At 45.8% G+C, this 21,497-nt stretch overlaps 1 protein-coding gene across 4 annotated transcripts in view; it reads left to right on the top strand.

Moving 5' to 3' along the window:
• The window catches only part of LOC147726079 (uncharacterized), a 602,042-nt gene that overhangs the window by 371,277 nt on the left and 209,268 nt on the right, over positions 1 to 21,497 (top strand). Inside the window, exons 3-4 of one of the 4 annotated variants that reach the window (XM_086960194.1) lie at positions 6,950 to 7,027; positions 7,134 to 7,208. The exons of 2 other annotated variants lie outside the window; for them this stretch is intronic. The gene's annotated coding sequence lies outside the window, so the exon portion shown is untranslated. The remainder of the gene's footprint in view (positions 1 to 6,949; positions 7,028 to 7,133; positions 7,209 to 21,497) is intronic. One more of the 4 variants, XM_086960193.1, reaches the window with a different exon arrangement.

Below are 21,497 nucleotides of genomic sequence, written 5' to 3'. Positions count from 1 at the left end.
CTTTACGCGCGCAACGTATTGCTTTATGATAGGAAGATAATGCACTCCAATATTTTTCTTTATCTTCTAGAAGATGGGATGTTCTCCATATTTTTTCTAATTTCCTGGCTCCTTGTTTAAGAGTTCTCAGTTTGTCAGAAAACCAGACTTCTTGCTTCCTGACTGGCCTGGATTTAAAAAGTTTTAGTGGAGCAATTCTGTCTATAGTTTTCCTGGTTTCATCATCAAATTTCTTGAGAGCTGCTTCAATGTCATCCGAGTGTCGTAGTATAGGAGGGTTAAAATTATCTTTAAAAGTAGAATTAGTAACTTTATGCCACTGTCTACGGATGCAAGGTAGTGTGCTGGGGTGCGTGGGTTTAGGCGCCTGAGGGGGGGTAATAAATTCCACAACGAAGTGATCAGTCCAGCTCACCTGGATAGCAGGCGGGCATGAAATCGTGTGAACATTAGAAAAAACTAAGTCTAAAGTATGACCAGCCTGATGCGTAGGTCCAATATTCTTTAGTGTCAGACCTAAAGTTGATAGGTCTGTTATTAATGATTGAGCATCATTGCAGTCATGTTTCTCACCATGGACATTAAAATCTCCAACTAATGTGAACTCACCGTCATCATTTATATGTGGGGCAAGTAATTCAATTAAATTATTGGAAAAGTTTTTGTAAGTGCCAGGTGGCCTATAAACTAGAGCACCTTTATAGTTTTCCTTAGAGGACTGTATCTTAAATATCAGAATTTCTATGTCAGGGGAACAAAATGCTTCTAAAATAGTAGCTTTCAATTCTTCTTTGTATACCACAGCGATTCCGCCACCAGTTTTTATAGGGCGGTCCAGTCGCAATAATTTGTAATTGCACGGAATAGCTAGAGTGATGGCCGGTGTGCAGTGTGGTTTGAGCCATGTTTCGGTGAGAAAGCACAGCTCCGGTTGACTAGAAGATATCATATCCCATACCGGTCCCAGGATGCTTGTTTCAGGTCCAGGGAAGCCATGGCTTGGCAGTTCGGGCTGGACTGTTCCCATGAGGCACAGGGTCAGACTGATTTGCATACGGCCATGTCTGAACTGGGGTGGCGGAGTGAGCTAAAGAATGATGATAGATTAAACCCAGATCAGTTGACTGGGGTGAGTGCTTGCAATGTTCATCACTCCGTCCATCATCCCTTTTGGTTTTGCTTTGTTCGCCCTAAGTTGTCAATCAATCAATCAATCAATCAATGCATTTCTAAAGTGCGCTAAATACCCGTGAGGGTCTCAAGGCGCTGGGGTGGGGGTTGGCAATACTGATCAAAGAGCCAGGTCTTGAGGAGTCTTCTGAAGGCCAGCAGGTCTTGAGTCTGTCGAAGGCTGGTTGGGAGAGTGTTCCAGGTCTTGGCGGCGAGGTAGGAGAAGGATCTTCCACCGGCTGTGGTTTTCCAGATGTGAGAGACTGTGGCAAGGGCGAGGTTGGCTGAGCGGGGACTTCGGGTGGGGTTGTGGAAGCTGAGATGGTTTTTGAGGTATGTTGGTCCAGTGTTGTGTAGTGTTTTGTGTGCATGGATGAGGAGTTTAAAGGTAATCCTCTTGATGACGAGGAGCCAGTGCAGGCCTCTCAGGTGGGGTGAGATTGATGTGGCTGCGGCGGGGGACGTCGAGGATCAGTCGAGCCGAGGCGTTCTGGATTTGTTGTAGTCATTTCAAGAGCGTGTTTGTTGTTCTTGAGTAGAGGGCGTTCCTGTAGTCGTGTCTGCTTGTGATGAGGGCCTGGATGACGGTTTTTCTGGTGTCCGCAGGGATCCATTTGAAGATTCTGTGGAGCATTCTGAGGGTGTTGAAGCAGGATGCGGAGACGGCGTTGACTTGCCTGGTCATGGAGAGGGTGGAGTTGAGGATGACCCCAGGTTGCGTGCGTGGTCCGTGGGTTCCGGGGCCTTGCCTAACGATGTGTGCCACAAGACGTCGTCCCAGGCTGATGGGGTGGGTCCGAGAATGAGGACCTCCATTTTGTCTGAGTTCAGCTTCAGTCTGATGTCCTTCATCCAGTCGGCTATGGCCCTCATTCCTTGGTGGAGGTTAGCTTTGGCGGTGTGGGGGTCTTCGGTGAGGGATATGATCAGCTGGGTGTCGTCGGCGTAGGAGATGATGTTGAGGTTATGTTGTCGTGCGACGTGGGCGAGAGGTGCCATGTAGATGTTGAACAGTGTCGGGCTGGGGGAGGATCCCTGTGGAACGACGCAGATGTTCTATGTGGTTTTTGAGCAAAAGGGTGGGAGGTGGACGCTCTGGGTTCGGCCGGAGAGGAAGGATGTGGTCCAGGCCAGGGCCTTCTCTTGGATACCGGCATCATGGAGGTGTGCTGATAGGGTGCTGTGGCAGACTGTGTCAAAGGCTGCTGATAGGTCCAGGAGGATGAGGGCGGCTGTTTCTCCTTTGTCCATCAGGGTCCTGATGTCGTCAGTGGGGCGATGAGGGCAGTGCTGTGGTTGCTGCGAAAACCGGATTGGGAAGGGTCCAGGATGTTGTTGTCTTCGAGGGAGCGGGTTAGCTGTTTGTTGATGATCTTCTATGTCACTTTTGCTGGGAACGGGAGCAGGGAGATGGGCCAGAAGTTCTTCAGGTCCTTAGGGTCCGCCTCGGGCTTTTTCAGGAGGGCGTTGATCTCTGCGTGCTTCCTGCTTTCCGGGATGGTGGCTGTCTCGAAGGAGCAGTTGATAGATTTCCGGAGTTGGGGCGCTATGGTTGTGCTGGCCTCAACCGCATGCGCGCTAGCGGAATTCCGCTCGCACGCTGGGTTTTTAAAAAACGCACTTGACGTGACGAGCTGGGCTCGTCATCAGCGTGCGAGGAGGCTACACCATGACGAGCCCAGCTCGTCATCAGCGTCGAAGGGGTTAATGAAGACGTGGTGAGGGCAGGGATCCGATGGGGATCTGGAGTGGATTGAGTTTATGGTTTTGATGGTGTCTTCATCGCTGACGCTGGACCAGGTGGTCAGGCCGCTGGTGCGGGTGGTGGTCGCAGGGGTGGTGGACTCGGTGGTCGGTGCGCGGGGGTCGGCATTGAAGCTGTCGTGGATGTCGGTGATCTTGCGGTGGAAGAAGGTAGCCAGAGAGTTGCACAGTTCTTGTGATGGTGGGATGTCGTTGGTGATGGAGCTGTGGTTGGAGACTTCTTTTACGATGCTGAAGAGCTCTTTGGTGTTGTGTGCGTTGTTGTCTAGGTGGTCCTTGAAGGTGGTCCTCTTGGCAGTCCTGATGAGTTGGTGGTGTCTGCGGGTGGCGCTCTTGAAGGCTGTGTGGCTGTCTGGTGTTCGGTCGTGGAGCCATTTCTTCTCCAGCTTCCGACAAGTGTGCTTTGAGATTCATAGGTCTTCGGTGAACCAGGCGGCGTTCTTGTTGATGTGGTTGGTTGCGGAGGCTTTGAAAGGGGATAGGTGTTGGCGCAGTCATGGATCCACTGTGTGAGGTTGGTTGCAGCGGTGTCTGGGTCGGTGGGGTCGGTGGGTGGTCTCTGGGTGAGCGTGTTCATCAGTTGGTCCTCTGTAACCTTGCCCCAGCTGTGGTGCTGCAGCTCTTGGGTGCGGTGGTGTGTGGTGGGTTTCCTGAAGATGAAGTGGACGCATCTGTGGTCGGTCCAGTGGGGTTCGGTGGGTGGTTGAAGGAGACGTGGGGGCTTGCAGAGAAGATGGGGTCAAGTGTGTGTCCAGCAGCGTGGGTGGGTGTTATCTCGAGCTGTTTGAGTCCGAGGTTGGCAAGGTTGTCGATCAGGGCGGTGGAGTTGGCATCGTTGTTGTTCTCGAGGTGGAAGTTCAGGTCCCCGAGGAGGATGTAGTCTGTGGAGGCGAGAGCGTGGGTGCTGATGAGGTCGGCGATCTTGTTGCTGAACTGTGGACCAGGTCCAGGAGGTCTGTAGACGAGTGTTCCTCTGAGGGTGGTGTCGGGGTCGGTGTGGATCTGGAAGTGCATGTGCTCGGCGGTGGTGAGTGTGTCGTCAGTGTTGGTTGAGATTCTGATGGAGTCTTTGTGAATGATGGAGATTCAACCTCCCACTCCGGTGGTGCGGTCTCTGTGGGAGATCTTGCAGCCCTGTGGAGTGGCTATGGGGATGTCTGGTGCTGAGGTGGCGTTCAGCCAGGTCTCCGTCAGGAAGGCGACATCCGGGGCGGTGGAGTCTAGGAGGTCCCAGAGTTCGATGGTGTGCTTGCAAGCGGAGCGGCTGTTGAGGAGGATGCAGCGGAGGTGGTTGGGTTCTTTGGCTGATCGCTTGGTGGGCTGGATGCTGGTGTGGCTGCAGTTCCGGCAGGTGAAGGGAATGCCCAGACGTGGGTCCCTTGCTCACTTTGCCACTGGATTCAAGCTAGCATGGCTGATGACAGCTGATTAGCCAGAAACTGGTCCCCGATACTTGTTTCCAGTCCAGGGAAGACATGACTGGGGAGTGCAGGCCGGACTGGTCCCATGAGGCACAGGGTCAGACTGATTTGCATATGGCCATGTATGAACTGGGGTGACGGAGTGAGCTAAAGAATGATGATGGATTAAACCTAGATCAGTTGACTGGGGGTGAGTGCTTGCAATGTTCAACACTCCGCCCATCATCCCCTTTGGTTTTGCTCTTTAACTTGAAGGCTGCTTCCCAGAACTTCTGCCTGGAAGTGAGACTCTAATTTCTAACCACTCTTCTTTAAGATCCATGGCTTATTCAACAATTCACGTCATATATCGTGAAACATCTCCTTTTGAAACAGGAATGAAAGTGGGCAGTTTTTTTGTACAGTGGATCAAGTATTGGTGCTTTGGATGACACAATGTTGCTTTGTAGCCTTGTGTTAACAGCCAAGCTGCAGATTAGGCTCTCAACCAAGGAATGCACTTCTGTGTTTTCGTTCACACCTGCAAACTTTTCAGACACCTTTTTTTATCTGGTCCTCTAGCAGATGTAACAATGGGATAGCTTTGCCTATCGTACTGTCCTCTTTGCTGACCTCCCATGTGAAAACCTCAAAACGAAGTACCATTTGTGTTAGGCTTTTGACAAGGCCTCATTTGTCCACATATATGTTCATATTTTCCCAGTTGCATCCCCTCATCTTTGAATGACACACTCATTGATTAGTTTCCACTGCTCAGAAAGACTGAAGTGGAATGTATTGTTCCTGTCTTTGCTTTTTCTATGGATGTCGGTTATCAATTTTCTTTGAATAGAGAATAGATTTGGTTGGTATCTTCAAATTTACGAAGGCAAAGAGCCTCAATAATTGTAGGAGCAGTAATTTAATCTATCTACTCCTATGCCCCTGCAGACTTGCGAATGTTGGGGAAACGAATAGAGAACTCCGTTTACGTCTCCTTGAACATAAATCTGCACTAAAGATAAGGAAAACGAATGCCCCAATGGTAGATCACTTCATTAGACTAAACCATAAACACACTGAATTGTCATGGTTAATTATAGAAAAAATTATATGTCTAAAGAGGAGTGGCAATGTAGAAATAAAAAAAAAACAGGGAACAGTGGTACATCTCAAGTTTAGACACTGGAAATAATGGGTTAAATACCAAGGAAGATTGGATGAGAATTGTACCTCAACAATAAATTATATATATATTTAGTACTGTAATAAAAATATATATATATGGCCGCAGGAAACTGGATTTTAAACGAGTAAGTTAAACATTAAGAGCGAGATGAGTCACATCTATGACATAGCAACTATGTGATAAAGAGATTAGGAATATCATCTTGTTAGGAATATATCATGGTCCATATTGCTATTCTCGCAATGTGGAACATAATGATTCATCGTTACAGTTCATGTATGCCATAGAGAGTAATAAAGTACATAATGGCTGAAGATACAAGGGGAGATTTATTATCATTATTTTTATTCAAGATTAACTTCCCCATAAATGTATGCAGAAATCATTAGATGAGATGACGACCTAAGGAGTTAAAAATATGAGCTAAATGTGATTAAAAAATATGTTTCTTTTACCAATTATGAGTAAGACCAAGATTGAAACTTAGGTTTTAAACTAAACCTCATTCGACTTTTAAATATTTGAAAGGTAGTCAAAGTAAACTTGTAATCACAGCAGGCTTTAATAAAGCATTGTTGAAATTGCTCTTAGTGTGAGAGGGCGGTACCATGTTGAGATCGTCATTCTTGACGTATTTAAAAAGCGCCACGTAGATCAAGCGTGCCTTCCACCAGTACGGGCTGCGATACACGATACGTGGTATGCAGGGAATGGACTGTGGGTAGAGCTGGTCGTCGGAATTGAAAGGTAAGCCAGTCAGGAGCTAGATGGTTTAGATTTCTGAGAGAATAGATATGGAACTAGAAACACGGCACCAAGCTTAGGAAGGGCGGCTAACACCTTTACAGACATAGTCTTCAAAAGCATCGGAGGATTGAACTCGTAGAGCGACCTGGGCGCTTAGTTTGGTAATCAGGATTGCGAGGTAGGTCGCTTTTTAATTCCAGTAGAGGGATCTTCCTCGTAAATAGACAATGCCTACTTAGGATATGCAGGGTGGACGAATATGTTTTAGATTGGTTATGTGTTATAAAAAAATATTTGATAAACGGGATGCAACCATCTCATTCACCTTTATTTATTCTTTCGGTATGATGGATACAGCCATGGCCATCCAATACCCCGGGTCCAAGATTAACAATAAAACTGATCACCGCGATATACAGGTGAGACACTATTTGCGTCACTATTGTTATCTGTGCTATATTTAGGATACACTCACCAAAAACTATAGAGTGGATTTATTTTGTGTTCTAGAAAAAGGTGACTCTGTAGAGAGTATCCACAAGCAAAAGCCTACACAGTGGCAGATAAACAATTTGCGCACACAAAGTAATAAGGTAAAAAAACAACTAGGTGAGGTAGCTGATAGATTAGAAAACTATACCAGTGACCCTAATCCGTGCATTTATATCTTGACCAACAGGTTTTGGCCTGAAGTTAACCGAACATAACGGTTTAGTGAACTTGTTTAAAAAGAAAAAAAGCACGAGTTGTTTTAAAGGTAAGCCCCCATGTGTAAAGTTTACAGGGAAAGATTCTGCTAATGTGACAATGGTCCAATGCGAATATACCTGGATCAGTAACAGCATTTGTATTATATTCTACAGATTGCTGTATTGCTATATTGGAATATCTTGTTTATGAAAATTGGGAAGGACACTCACACATGTGCGATTGCACAGGTGAGTTGTTAATATCTGAGTGTAGAGTGAATGCGGTTGTGAGAGAGTGTGTTTTTCATTAGTGGACCATGAGTGAAGCACGTACAAAGAACAACGGGGCAAAAAGATAGAGCTGGGACAATGTAATCAAGTATATAGAGACATAGAGTGGGGGGTGTGCACCTTTTACCTTTCCATGTTTTTTATAATGTTTCTAGTCTTGAAAACAATGATGACATTTTTCATATCGTATATGCCTGTTTGAGTGCTGTCCGGATGAGAATGTAGTAGCCAGGTTTAACTCGATGTAATTATGTTGATGTTGAAATATTGTTATTATGCCCAAAAGGTAAAAGAATGTCTTGTTTTATTTTGTATTAGGTGACATCAATTATAAAGAGAAGCATATATAAATTGTCCTTATGTAGGTGGTTGTAACAATTTAAGACTACCGAAACGCGTCGACGCCCTAGTGTTTGTTAAATTTGGAGTGGTCAACAAATTTGCGGGTTATAGGGAATGAAAGCTCAGCACTTTGTTGTACCAAGTTAATCTAAATTAACATCAGCAAGACAAAATCCTATTGTCTCAATTTTTTCCTGTGAATCTGCATGAATATAAGATGTGTTTTTAATGTTTTTATCAATTTTTTTTTAATATACTTGTACATTCAGATGAATTTTTTTTAAACTTTATAAGAAACAGTATGTTTTGATATGTTTTTAAGTGTATATCTTCCTTGTAAGTGTTTCACAACCTTTGATTGGTTTAAGGAGAGTGCCCGAGATGAGTGAACAGATGTGATGCGATTGTTTCTGATGTGAAATTATTACCTAAAGGGAAACCTTGTGTTTTACTTTACATTAATCAGTGATTCCATAACCTTTCCCAACAGGGGTAAGAGGGAGATAGGTCGATAATTGGCAAGTTGTTTTGGGTCGGCGGTAGGTTTTTTCAGAATTGGTTAGAATGCGGCCTCCTTCCAGTGTATGGGAACAGTAGAATGGTACAGTGAGAGATTGACGATTTTTGTTAGGTGTGGAATGAGGACTGGGCAATTTTTGATAGGATCTGAGAGGATACCTGGTCATCTGGAGATCCGGATTTGATTTTGTTTAGGGTAAGAGCTACTTCTTCCTCTGTGATGGTGCAGAATTGTTTGAAAGGGGGGTGAGTGAGGGGGAGTTTTGTTGGTCTCTTGTTTAGGTGCAGTGTTAGGTGGAAACTGTCTGTAACTCTCCTTTATTTTCTCTGGGAAATAAGTTGAAAGGGCGTCAACCCATTCTTGGGAAGCAGTGAGTGGTAATTTGCATGATGCAGGGTTGGTAAATTCTTTGACTATTTTATAGAGTTCTTTATGTGAGATTGAGGCCTGATTTATTTTGATCCCGAGGTAGTTTTTTTAAGCTAAGGCTATATGATCCATGTAGCGCCTATGTGGTTTTTTGTAGTGCTGTTTATCTGTTTCATTTTTAGTATGTCGCCATTTATGTCCGGCCTTCCGGACGATAAGTTGATCAATTTTTAGGTCACTTTCGGGGAGTGTTTGGCTGGGCACTTTGCGGCCTTTATCTAAATCTAAGGGAATGTTCAACAACAGACAATTAATGACTTGAAAGCCACCACAAACCATTTGTACCCATCTTGCCCCATACTTACTAATAGAAGATGTTCTTATTCTGCAACTTTGGTGGCAAGGCTAAAATCAAATATCTTACTTGGTACTTTAAAAGTCATTCCAGGGGTGAACTGTCGAAACATGCATGGCTTTGTATATTAACGGTATGTCACACAGCTGCTTGGGATTAATTGCATTACAATACATCTTGTTGTGCTAACATGAGCATGTTTCTTACTCTGCAACCCCACATGTTGTGGTATGTTATGTTATTAAAAATTTGTAGAGCGTACCTTCACCATAGGTCTCTTGACTCACTTCGACCCTGGCCCTACTTTTTAGAATTCTCTTCCCTTCGACATCCGCTCTTGCACTAATCTTCTTGGCTTTAGAAGTCTTTTAAAGACTTGGCTCTTCCAACAGGCTTTCTGAACCTTTCTCTAGAGCTTGGATTTTAACCGGATCAGCGCCATGAAACCTCTCCGGTGTACATGCGCTTTATAAATTCTGTTTTAACATAACATAACATATAGTAAAAACTCTGTCAGGGGAGCTTGTAATCATCTCCACCGTCAAGTCTTTAATTTTTTCAAGAATGATACAATGCCCATAGGTTGGTGGATTGTTGAAGTCAGAGAATTCCAAATGATGGGTGGCCAACACCAAAAATGTTGTATTCCGACCTGCTCCTCTAATATTTCAGAACAATCAGTAAGTTAGAATGAGCAGGTCTTAAATTGTGTAGAGGAGCATACCTTTTCAGTTTTGTCTCTGATAATTCTTCGCTCTAAATTGTTTACACTCTTAACAACTGTTCAGCAAAGTTTACATTCTATCCTTTGCTTCAGTAGAACAACTTCTTTAGCAATGGTGTAACATGAATATGTCTTGGGACTCCATTGACCAACCTTGCCATCTCATTCTGTATCATTCTGTATCACTTGAAGTTCATATAGAATAGCAGTAAATAGGCTGGCAAAAAACGTATTAACATAATCTAACAAGGATAATATGGTTGCTACTATTATTGATTTGCGTGCTTCAAAGTTCACCATTGGGACACTTTTCCATTTATGTATTAGTAAGACGGTGCATTTGGGCCCGAGAGAGCTCATTTGAAAGATTACCCTTAATCATGACCCCCAGGCTCTGGTCTTAACCGCCAATGAGTAAGGTGGTGAAGGACCTTGTTCAGTAGGCCAGTAATGTTGATCCCACAAACAGATCTTGTTGTTTAGCAAGACTACCTCTGTCTTGTCGGCATTCAACTTAAGTTGGTCCATGTTAGGCCTGACATCATTGGCCTGAGTCTCTCCTCCATTTTTTTTCTGTTTGCCTCCTCTGTTTACGATGTTTTTGCTGGTATATTGCTTTGGGCACTGTGCCACTGCTGATCAGTGCCACAGTGCAAGTGCTCCCTATGTCAAATTACTGTATTGATTGAATTCCATGTTTGGCTTATTTGGTTTACTGTCAGTCCCTAGTCTAGTGCACCAGAAGTGCCAGGGCTTGTAAATACAAATGCTGCTCGTGGGCTTGCAGCACATGTTGTGCCACCCACAAGAGCGGCCTAGTAAAAGTATGTCTAAACGTCTGCCATTGCTAGACCTACGTGCAGTCTGGTACTGTCACGCAGACTGCGCAAGTACACTTACTTGCCAGTCCCCAAACCTTCCCTTAACTTCATGTTAGTCACCCCTATGGTAGGCCTGTGGGCAGGGTGCATTGTAAGTATAAGGTAGGACAAGCCTGACCAAGTTGGCATGTCCTAATGGTGAATTACAGCCATATTCGTTTTTCACTATTGTGAGGTTACCTGCTCTCCATTAGTTAGAATGGGCTGCCGGGGTTATTAATGCTATAATCCTAGCTGGCTCGGGGAGCATGGTGCAATGTCAAGTTTGGTATCCCTGAACTCGGGGTTTAATAACGCATCCGTTTGTGTGGATGGTTTTTGGACTCTGGGTTTGAAAATAGCACTTTTAGAAAGTGGCTATTTTCTTGTCTAACTATTTCTGGTTTCTGCTGGTTTGGCGTGTGTGTGACAGGGGCTGGGTGGCTCCAGAGTTCTGAATGAGTCAGTGCGGGGTGAGTGGTGCATTTGCATTGAGAGTAGGGGGAGAGTAGTTCCTGATAGCCTGCCCTGCCTGATACAATGCTGGCTCCACCTCCTGCCGGGCGACTGAGGAGCCAGCCCTGCACAGTGAATAGGCTAGGTGCCTCTGCCTGGCTACACCCACAACAAACCCAGGATGAGGGAAATTCCCCTGCATGGACAAAGGGATCAAAGTCAAGAAGGGGTATAAGAGAAGGACCCCTGAACCAAGAATTTAGATCACTTCTGACAAGGAACCCTGAACCAAGGACAAGAAGCCTGCTGATCCAAGGACTTGCCTACCCCTTCTGCCAGAGTGCTGTTTGCTGGGGGGAATCCTGCAGTTGCTTCTTTATTTTTGCCAAGGAACCAGGAGAGAGGAACTGAGTGTGTACTCTCAAACTTTGCTAAAGAAAATCTCCAAGGGCTGGAAGAGTGCCAGCCTCCTGTTGAAGTCACAGGGCTAAAGGACTTCGGGGCATATTATCAAGGGGGTTTATCTCCGCTTTTTTGGCTTTAAAAGCCAAGAAAGCGGAGATAAAATTATCTCCCTATTACCAAGCTGTCGCTAACACCAGTTAGCGACAGCTAGTAGGAGATAGCGACCATCTTGGGCCCCACTTTGCATGTCAGTGATATTTATCACTAATGAGATGCAAAGTGGGCGTGCCAAGATGTTAGAGACTGAAAACAGTCACTAACATCGCTATCTCCTATTACCAACTTTTGGAGATATTCGCGCTAAGCGGGAATATCTCCAAAAGCTAACACCTGCCCTGAGCAGTTCTTAGCCATGTTATCCAATGGGAGGTGGATAACATGGCTAAGAGCATTTGCTCGATAATGCATGAATATCGCTGACTTTTCAGCGATATTCATGCATTTCGGCCGTTTTTATCGCATTTGCGATAAACCTTGTTAATAGCAAGGTTTATCTGCGATAAAAATCGCCGATGTGCGGCGATAATTTTTGTCTCTAAACAAGTTAGAGACAAAAATTATCGCTAGTTGTTGGTAATATGCCCCATCATCTGTTAAAAGTGCTTGTGGCTAGAACCTGAGAATCCAGCACCTCTGAAAGAAACCACCAATCGCGACGCCGACGGACGCTGCCGAATCCAGCTCGACATCGTGAGTAGCGGCTCCAGTGTCCCGCTTCCTCAACGCCGGACGCCGGGCCCGATCGACGCCAGTAGCGACGCCAGTGAGTAGTGAGTTCGGCTCCAGCTCCAAGTGACCCTGTGTCTGCACCGCCGCTGATCGCATCGACTCCGAGCCCTCTCGACGCTGTGAGCGCTGCTCACTTTTGCAACATCATCATCGACATCGAGGCCGTATCCTGCTTCGCCTCAGGAGCGCTGCTCCTGCCTGACATCTGTCGACGCCGCTGCAGGTCGCCCCGACTCGGAGGCCCGATCGACGCCGAAGACGCGACGCCGGACATCTCAACGCCGCTGATCATCGTGTTGAGGAAATAGAAATTTTACGTGGCCAATGTGCCCCCTGCATGTACCCCACGTTTAGTGTATGTTCATGTCACCCATGCACTTTCCCTCTCATGCCTGTAATAATAATGCCTCTGCATTTCCGTCCCACATTGGAATGCCAGTTACCAAGCCTTCCATGAAAGAAACGTTAATTCTGCACTGAGGCCTATGTTGCCAATGTATTTGCATGGTGCACGTTATGAAGTCGAGATGAACCCGTTTTGTGGCTCAGCCTGAGCCAGGACCGGAATTCAGGCTTCATGCCTTCAGACCCTCTGAAAGCTGCAGCTCAGCTATGTATCCCTTAACTCGAGTTACTGAAATAAAGCCCTTTTGAATCGGACACCACGGACTCTGCCTCTCATTATATGCATGACCCATTGTTTAAGTATAGAAATTCCGACAGGGTAATATTTTATTTACCACATAATTCTGGCACCCGAATAGGGACAAGTCCCCTTCCCCACGCGCCGGTGATGTAGGTCCAGCCCTTGCCCCCTTCTACAGCCGTGACGGACTTCAAAGTGTACACGCCAGCGGGTCTTCCTGCTTACTCCCTCAGGCCCACGGAGGAGACGAACTGCGACCAGGCATCCACACGAGGCGGTGAGGATTGCGGACCATCCCAACCAGAGCCCAAGCCGTGAGAGAGCAAGGTCCGAGGTTTCCAGAGGCCCACCTGTTCCGAGGCGCATGCGCAGCACCGCAGTACCGCAGTATCGAGTTTCCGAGGCCTTCAAGTTCTGCTTCACGGTGAGTACCGTTACTACAGAGAACGCATAAAGTTTCAAGACGGGTTCATTTATTTAAGCTCGGTAAAGACGTGTCTGTTCGCACAGGCACGGTAAAGACGGGTCCATTTCGGTGGGCACGGTAAAGACGTGTCTCTTTACGAGACCAGTATGGCTGTACTGTATTCCAGTGCATAAAGTTAACTGTTTTCAAGTTCATGTTTTTCTCCATGTATCTGTTTTAGTGTTTTAGTGCTGTAGTGTGAATGGTTGTTTCAGTCAGAGTATTTTTGTGTTTATTGTGTTATTCATTAGGACAGTTTCAACATGCCACTGTTTTCGAAATTACGTCAGATAGGGACCAGGAAAGGAATACTCGAAGAGTCAGTTCCCGTCCCGCCTAGAGACACACCTGGTCATTTCATGTTTAATAAACATGGGCTAGATGCCATATTGTTTTTAGACTTATGGCTAGATTACACAAAGGATTTAGAGGAGAAGTACAGATGGCCTGCCTCAGGAACATGGGATTCTGAATGCATTATGAAAGTAGAGGAAGCTCTGTGGAAAAGGAAAGTAAGACCGTCTCAGAAAGATGCCATTGAATTATGGCGTAAAGAGTCACATAGGAGGGCAGAGAAAGAATTCCACCAAGCAGAGAGAAGTAAACAAGCAGCGGAAAAAGCCAGAGAAAAAGAACTGCGGGAAGAGGGGGAACGGGTCAGGGCAGAACAGGCCGATAGAGAAAGAAATGCCCTCGTTGCTGGTATTTATCCCGTCCTCTCAGAAGAACTAGCTAAAGTGACCCCCTCCGAAATACCGCGTAGGTCGCATACGCCACCACCTGTACCCTTTAGAGTACATAGAACAAAGCCGACAACCTCTGAAGTTTTTATGTCCTCCTATCTAGAAGAGCCCGCACCGGACTATGTGAACTCAGAGTTCCCTCTGCCCCCATCAGAGGATCAGCTCATACAGCTTCAGCTTCCGCAGGTCGTGAAAGATGACGTAAGTGCCGGGGCAGTGGGAGGGGGGCCACCGCCAACGCCACGAACACCACCAACGACACGAACACCGCTAGGGCTAGGGCCACCACGAACGCCACAAATGACATCAACACCATTTAGGTATGTAGGTGTAACGATCCCACGTTGTATATATGATCCAGTACCAGGAGAGGGTGCAATGCTCGTCTTTTCACTAAGATTAAGACATGCCGTCGACTATTTGATCATATTACCAGGCATGAAGGAACACCTAGATAAAATATACCATTTCATTAGAACGGGGGAGGGACCCGAGAGTATAGAAGAGGCCATGGACCACAGAAAGGTGGAGGTTAAGAACTTCATTTTACGTTTTATGATCAACTGTCTGATCAGGGAACAAGACCAACCAGACAAAGATGTAAAGAAAGGTCTGATGGATTGGAGTGACAACATAGCTGCCGGTCGGCATGAAAAACAGGGACAGACAGAAAGTATGTACAGGAAAATATGAAAGGAAATCGTAGAAATACACAGGGAAGAGTCCGACGGGAAGTATGAGTCCTCATCGGAAGATGTTGAGCCAGAAACCGAGGAAAAGGACAAAATAAATTACGTAGGCAAAGCACGACAGTTTGACAGGCCCAAGTGTCTCAACTACCACAAACAGGGACATTCTATAAAAGAAAGATATTCCCTTGAAAATCTATTCCAAGCTACTGAAAAGGCCCTGAAACGACGTGTAGAGAACGAACGATCCCACACCCCACACGAAAAGGAGTTGGCCCAGTCAGCCGTCCAGTGGGTGTCTAATTCTAAGATATATAGCAATGACGTAGTGGCCCAGACTTTCTTGAGCCTCCCGCCGAACGAACAGCGTTTGGCCGGCATTTATATGGTTCAACACTTAATAACGTTGTATGAGAGCCAATAGTCTGATCCCGGTCCCTTGTATAAATTACTGGACGATATTCTTCTAGACAGATGGACAGACCTGGGTACTGATTTAATTAATGTCATTCTGGATCAACGACATAAGTACTTGACTTCTCTGACCACATGCATGCTTCCCGCCCCACACCACGACAGAAAGAACTTACACATAGACAGACAGAACCCCCTACGAGAGGTACATCCCGTCAAAAATACAGCGGGTGAGCTTCAACGATTGTATGTTTACACACCCTTAACGAAATTAGAAATATTGGAAATGAAAAAGATGTTGCCCTGCCATGATAAAGACCCGGGGGGGTTTCACCGTGAATTAAAGGACATTCTCCGCATAGGGGATTACACGTACGCTGACATCATAAAATTATTGAAAGTACTGTTGCCTGCTGGTATTTATGAAAAGCTTAAGGAAAAAGACTGGGAGGTGGGAGAGAAAAAGTTAAGTTGGGCAGAATTGGAAGCAGAGGATAACAAAAAAGGCACGACACTTGTTAATGGGAACTGTAATTATTGCAAACAGCCAGGTCACTTTGTAAAAGATTGTGCCGTCCTGAAACACAATATAGCTACAGGCAAGACAAAAGAACGACAGCATCCTCCTATACAGAATAGCACCCCACAGAACACACAACAGACAGTAGCGAATTTTCCACCCCCACCACCACCTGCCACACAACGTGCCACACAACAAATGTATCAGTACACGCAGTCAGACTATCCAGAATACCAACAGTTCTCATGAAAGAGCCTAGAGAGGGAAGTTGGCTTGCCCCTTATTGAGGTTCCTGTAGATCAAGAGGGTCCTTATGTACATAGTCGTGTATTGGGAAAGGACAGAAAATTTCTGATTGACACAGGGGCGGGCAGACCTACCATCAGCCATGACAAGGTTCCAGGGGCACCCCTCTCAGGCTCACAGAATGTTTCCCTGGGATTTTCAGGAAAGCCTATTGTTAACGAAGTGTCGAAACCAGTTTCCCTAAGGGTCGGTCCATTGTCACGTACCACAGACTTGCTACTCACCAGATCATGTCCAGAAAACTTGCTTGGTATAAAGACATTGAAAGAACTAGGAGCAGTTATATGTTGTTCTCCGGAAGGAGTACAACTGTTCTTACGTGATTTTAAAGGACATTATGTGTTGAAGGATTTTGACCACAGACTCCAGAATGTACCACAGCACCTATAGGCACAAGGTCCGACTGACGTAGGTTACATGCACATTACACCACACCGTGTCACTCCCAAGACAGGGGTAGTACTACCACGTATCCGACAATACAAGTTACCACCTGATGCCGTAGTAGCTTTATTGAAAATTGTTGACGAACTCATTGCACAAGGGGTGGTAGTAGAGACTGACTCGAATGTATGTAATTCACCTGTCATCCCTATTCTTAATTGAACAGACCCTAATGCACCACCAGTTTACAGACTAGTTGTTGACCTTTGAGAATTGAATAAATGTGTGGTGCCTCAATACCCTGTGGTCCCAGATATTTCTTCATTACTGACTGCTATTGATTCTAAGGCAACGTTCTTTACTGTAATTGACTTGAAGAATGCCTTTTTCAGTGTCCCAATTCATCCCGATAGTCAGTACCTCTTCGGATTAAGTTTAAATGGACGCAGCTTTAAATTTACGAGAGCTCCTCAAGGTTTTACAGAGAGTCCTAGCATTTACAGCCAAGCATTAAAAAGACAGCTGGACAGTATTCATATGCCTACCAACACTGCGCTGCTCCAGTATGTAGATGACATCCTAATCACAGTACGATCAGAACCAGACTGCGAAAATGCATCACTGACAGTTTTACACTTCCTGGCAGACAAGGGGCACAAAGTGTCCCCTTCGAAGTTGCAATTCTGTGCACAGCACGTGGGGTACCTTGGACACTTGCTGTCCAAGAGGGGTAGACAGCTGACACAAGAACGTATTCAGTTAATTGCTAATCTTTCACAGCCCAAGACACAAAAGGAAGTACGGGCCTTCATTGGCCTCACTTCATACTGCAGACAATGGATTCCCCAGTATGCCTATCTAGCCAAACCACTCATACAGTTGACATCACAAGAGGCAGCGTCTTCGACTGTCCTCCCTTGGACACAAGAACATACTGTGGCATTTGAGGAATTAAAAAGAGCCTTATGTCAAGCACCAGTTTTAGCGACTCCTTGTTACAGCAAATCTTTTAAGCTTTTCGTCACTGAACGAGATGGAACAGCATTATCTGTCCTCACACAAGATCAAGCAGGAAAACACAAGCCTTGTGCTTATTTTTCTAGTACACTGGATCCAGTGGCCCAGGCTCTGCCTGTGTGCCTGAAATCAGTTGCAGCAACAGCCCTAGCTATAAGACAGAGTGACTCCATAGTGTTGGGACACCCTCTGACAGTTCTGGTACCACATGCAGTGGAAGTTCTCTTGAACAGGACACAGACACAGCACTTGACTGTAGCGAGACTGACAGGATATGAACTGACGTTATTTCAGCAACACATAGAGATTAGACGATGCAATATCCTCACCCCTGCTACACTTTTGCCCTCAAGTACAGTGGACACTGCACCACATGACTGTGTGGAAGTGATAAATACAGTGACGAAACCAAGACAAGACCTGACAGACATCGCACTGCCAGACCCTGACCTGACACTTTATGTTGATGGTTCATGCATGAGAACAAGCACAGGAGAGTTAGTGGCCGCATATGCCGTGACCACTGATACTGAAGTCATAGAGACACAAAGAATAGACACTCTGTCAGCACAAGCAGCAGAGCTCATCGCTCTGACACAAGCCTGCATAAGAGCCAAGAACTTGAAAGTGAACATATATACAGATTCCCAGTATGCTTTCGGTGTTGTTCATGATTTCGGAGTGTTATGGAGGGAGAGAGGTTTCCTGACCTCTCATGGGGCTAAAATTCAGCACGGCCCGCTTATTCAGGCTCTGTTAGAAGCAATACATTTACCTACAGCCATAGCTATCCTGAAATGCAAAGCACACACCAAAGTTACAGGCACCATTTCCCAGGGTAATGACCTGGCAGACCGAACCGCTAAACTTACAGCCCAGAGTCTAAAAGACCCGACAAAGACAGAGGTACCATTACCGACTAAAAGCATGACAGTCAGGGATCCTTCACAAGATGTACTCGACATACAGACACATGCCACTCCAGATGAAATAAAGAAATGGACTGAACAAGGAGGGGTCCAGACTGACCAAGGTTGGATGACAAAAGGCAAAGCTACATGGTTTCTCCCAGACTCTATGGTACAAGTCATCATAAACACAGCACATAGTCCAGCACACTCAGGGGAAAAGGCCATGCTAGACAGTTAGCAGAATATCTGGTTTAACAAGCACCTACGTGCAGCAGCGAAACAGAAAGTACGTACCTGTATGATCTGTTGCCAGTTCAATCCAGGCAAAGGCATCCCGGTGGAACAAGGCGGATTTCATCCTCCTGACCATCCTTTTGAAGTCCTCCAGATGGATTATATCCAGATGGACAGATGTAGAGGTTACAAGTATGTCCTGGTAGTTGTATGTGCACTATCCAGATGGAGAGAAGCGTACCCAGTCCCAGATTATACTGCTGTGACCACCGCCAGGCAATTGGTGCGTGAGTTTTTCCCCAGGTATGGATTGTCAACCATTTTCTTCTGAATTAATGAAACAAGTGTCCCTTCTGTTAGGATACCAATGGAAGTTTCATTGTGTACGACACCCTGAAGCAGCTGGACTTGTCGAGCGCCATGATCAGACACTTAAGACGAAATTAGCAAAAGTCTGTGCAGAAAAAGGCGTGGATTGAATGGTAGCCTTGCCGGTTGCCCTCTTTTACATGCGTATGGTAGCTCATTCCAGAACAGGCCTATCTCTGTACGAAGTGGTTTTCGGTAGACCACCGAATATGTGGGGTACGCCTATGCCTAAGAAAATAACTGATGTTGACAGTAACATGCTGACAGATTACCTGGCTTCCTTGATGTCTGCACTACTCTCTTGTCGTTCACAGGTTGCCGCTGCCTTCCCTGACAACACCCAAGTCAAGGAACATACCATCGTCCCTGGTGATCACGTATATATTCGGAATTTTGATCGATCAAGCCCCCTTGAGCCGCGCTGGAAGACACCGAAATTAGTACTGCTCACCACGAGGACTGCCGTCAAGGTGGAAGGACGTAAAGGCTGGCTTCATGCCCAACACTGCAAGAAATTCTTTGGAGATTCCGGAACTTTGATCAAAACTAAAGACAGTCCCGATAGTAGTACAGACTGTAGGCCCCCTTTGCTAGAAAAGACTCCGCAACAGGAATATAGGTCCAAGTTACGATCTAGTAAGTCAGACAGCGTTTAATTGTTTAAGTCCACTAGGTGGTGAATCGGTTAGACAGGTTCCTGACATGTATAAGATCGTAGACCAGAATAGTAAAAAGAGCAAGATGAGAGAGAAATACTGCAAGAGTTTACGCAGTAGATGTATAGTAACTCTGATTTGTATGTCTCTTCTGTGCATCACTATAATATGTATCAGCTTGACACATGTTTTCTTTCCTCCTATTTCTTCACGTATACACTTTTCCTTTAATGACACCGTAGAGCATACATTCAGTGATCTGCCACCCCATGAACTGTCATATCAACTAGCCCTGCGCAACAATACTTTTATTCGAATGTTGCACCATTCTCATCAGACCAGCAATGTAACAAATTGCTGGGTATGTGGCCGACTCCCACCTTATCAGAAAACGAAGGGAGTTCTGCCCCTTTTTCCTTTTCCGTTCTCGCACAATGGTTCGTGCGGAGTATGGTTTGCCTAAATGTCATCACTAGACAGAAAGTGCGCAGTTTCTCAGGGTGTCTGGATATGGGGAAACCTGAATACCATAATGAATGAGGCATGTTTTCCAGACGAAGACGGTCTTCCCCAAAGGAAATGGACCGATCTAGAAAATGAAGTGTACGAGCAAGGAAATGCTTCCCTTAACTTTATGATTCTGAATGTCCAGCCCGAGCAAAATACAGCTCCACCGTTTATATCAGTCCTACCAGTAAAAGGTGAATTGTGCGTTAGAAAGAAAGGATCGGTACATTTGGGACACAGTGAATGAAATATTGTAGTCGAGTTTAATGATAAAGGAAAGTCTTCTTTCAAAGCTTCCCGCCATTCCTATTTCATTTGCGGTCAGACAGCCTATGTACGTCTGCCCTTAGACTGGGGTGGGACATGTTATATAGCGTTCCTGCTGCCACCTGTCATTCTTGCCCCATCCCATTATCATCGATATTCAAGACTAGTACATGTTAGACACAGGAGGGAGATCGATTCCCCAGTGGTTGATCAGACTGAGACAGCTTGGGAGGATTCTTTTTCTTCATAGGTCCCGTCCAAACAGTAAACTCATACGCAGGTTAACAAGAACTCTAGAAGCAGTAGTGAATGAAACTACATCTGCCCTGGCGAACTTGACCGAGGAGCAGTCTGCCATGCGACTTGTTGTTCTTCAGAACCGTCTTGTTCTTGACGTCATCCTGGCAGATAGGGGCGGGGCTTGTAGAGTGATCGGCTTCAGTTGTTGCGTGTTTATTCCTAATAACGCGCCATCCGTGTATGCAGCAATAACAAGACTCCACAAGATAGTTCATGAGATACATCAAGACCAAGGCACATGGACTTGGTCCAGTTGGCTCTAGGGTGTAATATCAGCATGGGGATGGAAAGTGTTGTCGTTCCTAGGAATGATACTGCTTATGATATTCCGCTGCTGTCTCTGTCTGCAATGTGGCCCGGCGATTTGCGGCCTGTGTGCCACTGCCTGTATTCCCCATCCACGTATACAAAAGAGAAAAGACGAACAAATGATGCTGTATGATCAGATATACGGTCTCATGAATATAGATGTGTCCTGAAGGGCACAGTAGGGGAGAAGGAGGGAATGAGGAAATAAAAATTTTACGTGGGCAATGTGTCCCCTGCATGTACCCCACGTTTAGTGTATGTTCATGTCACCCATGCACTTTCCCTCTTATGCCTGTAATAATAATGCCTCTGCATTTCCGTCCCACATTGGAATGTCAGTTACCAAGCTTCCATGAAAGAAACGTTAATTCTGCACTGAGGCCTATGTTGCCAATGTATTTGCATGGTGCACGTTATGAAGTCGAGATGAACCCGTTTTGTGGCTCAGCCTGAGCCAGGACCCGAATTCAGGCTTCATGCCTTCAGACCCTCTGAAAGCTGCAGCTCAGCTATGTATCCCTGACCTCTCGCATACTTCTGCTCAGCCGAAAGGGGCCCAGGCCGGCCTGCCAAGACAGTTTTTTGTACACAGTTATCTGCTTGCTCCACAGAAACACATTCCTGCCTAGTGAAGAAGGTAAACATAACCCGCCTGCAGAAGATAGGGCCTAGCCTTCCTGTCTCCATTT

Source organism: Lissotriton vulgaris, chromosome 3_1, assembly GCF_964263255.1.
Source record: "Lissotriton vulgaris chromosome 3_1, aLisVul1.2, whole genome shotgun sequence".
Taxonomy (NCBI): Eukaryota; Metazoa; Chordata; class Amphibia; order Caudata; family Salamandridae; genus Lissotriton; species Lissotriton vulgaris.
The sequence above is the reverse complement of the archived record's forward strand: the minus strand, read 5'-3'. Positions and strand labels throughout refer to the sequence as shown.